The sequence below is a fragment of the Lygodium microphyllum genome, unplaced genomic scaffold (assembly GCF_053477565.2).
Source record: "Lygodium microphyllum isolate KBCC unplaced genomic scaffold, Lygodium_microphyllum_v1.1.10 scaffold_55, whole genome shotgun sequence".
Lineage (NCBI taxonomy): Eukaryota > Viridiplantae > Streptophyta > Polypodiopsida > Schizaeales > Lygodiaceae > Lygodium > Lygodium microphyllum.
Genome location: NW_028229538.1, coordinates 511,144 through 513,906, shown reverse-complemented (window position 1 = coordinate 513,906; position 2,763 = coordinate 511,144).

Here is a 2,763-nt window from a genome sequence, read left to right as displayed (position 1 = left end):
GAGACACCCCGACCAGTGTTCATTGCCGATGACTTGACTAGTAAAGAAGAGTTGTCTTGTCGCTCTCTTGCGGGAGTACATAGACGTATTTGCCTGGTCCTTAGAAGAGCTACGAGGGGTAGATCTGAGTGTTGTGACTCACAACATACCCATGACGTCGAATGCAACGCCAGTCAAGCAGCAATCGCACCCCATGAATCCAAAACATGCTCATGCTGTCAAAGAGGAAATTGACAAGCTGATGAGAGCTGGATTCATTTACGAAATTGAGCACACAGATTGGGTATCACCCATAGTCATTGTGATGAAGAAGAATGGAAAAATTTGAGTGTGCGTCAATTACAAGAAGGTGAACGCTGCTACGAAGAGAGATAGCTATCCCTTGCCATACACCGAGCACATGCTTGAGAGGGTGGCAGGCAAGGAAGCCTACAATTTTCTGGATGGCTTTGCAGGGTACAACCAGGTGCAAGTGCATCCTACAAACAGGCACAAGACCGCCTTTGCCACTGAGTGGGGCGTCTTTGCATACATAGTCATGCCCTTCGGGTTGACCAATGCCCCTGCCACTTTCCAACGCCTCATGTGCGCCATCTTTAAAGGCATGCTTCGCAAGGAGTTAGAGGTCTTTGTCGACGATATGTGTGTCCATTCGACCTGTATCGAACACTTAGACAAACTCTGTGCAGTCTTTGAACGATGCCGCTTATATCGTCTCTCCTTGAACCCCCTGAAGTGTCAGTTTTGGGTGAAGCACGGATGCATCTTAGGACACGTGGTGTCGAAGAACGGCATTGCCACTGACTTCTCGAAGGTCAGGGTTATTGTTGACCTTCCACCCCCAATTAATTACAAGGGAGTTCAATGCTTCTTAGGTCATGCAGGATACTATCGGTGGTTTGTGCTGAACTACGCGTGATCGCCAGGCCACTGTACAAGCTGTTGATTGTCTTCGAGTGGACCGAGGCATGCCAATGGGCATACGAAGAATTGAAAAAGGCTCTAACAACAGCACCAATTCTACGAGCCCCAGATTGGACCATTACCTTCCATGTGCACATCAATGCTTCTAAGTTTGCCGTGGGGGCAGTGTTGTGCCAACCTGGTGAGCATAACTTAGATTACCCAGTCAGCTTTGCTAGCAGACAACTCACTGAGACGGAGATGAATTATTCGACAATACAAAGGGAGGGATTAGCCATGGTGTTCGCCGTGAAGAAATTCCGGCATTATCTATTGGCCACACCTTTCATCTTCTTCGTGGACCATCAAGCCCTGCTCTATTTGGTGAACAAACCTTGTGCTACAGGATGCATAGCTCGATGGCTCCTCCTGCTCCTAGAGTTCGATTTCTCGGTGGTGGTACGAAAGGGAAAACAACATTACATGGCTGATCACATGTCTCGTATACCCATAGGTAAAGCCGCTGAACAAGGCATCATTGACGAGTTACCTGACGCCCACTTATTCCACCTGTCCAACTAGAGAGATCTATTTAAGGCTAATCTGATGCCATACTGGGCAGACAACATAGTCCAAGTGCTCGAGCACAGACTACCTGAGCGACCAATAGAAAAGGCATAACTTAGGCGCTTGATCCTGAAGATCTAGCCCTACCAGCTGATTGCAGGCCAACTCTATAGGCTGGGGCAAGACAGATTGCTGTGTAGGTGCGTGTGTGAGCATGAGATGCACGATGTGCTCTCAGAGGCGCACAGCGGCATTGCAGGAGGACACTTTAGCGGAGACACGACAGCACGAAAGGTGTTGCAGTCCCAACTATGGTGGCCCACACTTTTCCACGACGCCAAGTGATTCGTCAAGCATTGTGACAAGTGCCAAGGACAAAAGTCCCGATTTGTAAGGATCAAATGGAGTTAACCCCAATTATTGCTCGCCAACCCTTCGAAAAATGGGAAATTGACTTCATAGGACCCATCAGCCCCGCGGCTCAATACTCGCAAGCCAAGTACATCGTGGTGGCCACAGATTACCTCACAAAATGGGCAGAGGCAAGAGGCACACGAAAAAATGATGCTAGGACGACTGCCAAGTTCTTATGGGAGCAAGTGATATCGCGCTTCAGTTGCCCCATCGAACTGGTTAGCGACCAAGGCACACACTTCATCAACAAAGTGATAGCACATCTCCTATCCACCTTTCTCATCATCCATCGCAAATCCTCACCATAATACCCTCAGGCTAATGGCCAGGCAGAATCAACTAACAAAATTCTTATCAATGTCCTGACTAAAGTAGTCTCAGCCTCACGAAGCGACTGGGACAACAAGTTGATGGCAGCCTTGTGGGCCTACCGTACAACTTATAAAACGGCTGTCGGCCAAACTCCCTTTAGGCTGACCTATGGGACTGAAGCAATTCAACCATTAGAATTCTTCGTCCCTAGCCTGAGAATAGCACTCCAAGAACTATGGGAAGGGAAGGAAGCATGGACGCAACGCCTGGTCGAGTTGGAACGCCTATCAGAGACTCATCTTCTAGCCACCCACGCGCTTATCTGCGAGAAAGCCCGACGCAAGGGCTGGTTTGACAAGCATGTCAAGCAGCGCGAGTTTGAGCAGGGTGACTTAGTGCTCCTCTACTCAGTTAAAGGACATAAGCAAAAGATGAAATTCAGAGGTCTCGGACCCTTCAAGGTTTGGGCAATCAGCCGAACCTGCAATGTCGAGCTCGAGACCCTAGACGGTGAAGGAATAGGCTTCTGCAATGGTAGTCGTGTCAAGAAGTACTTCCCTCCCACTC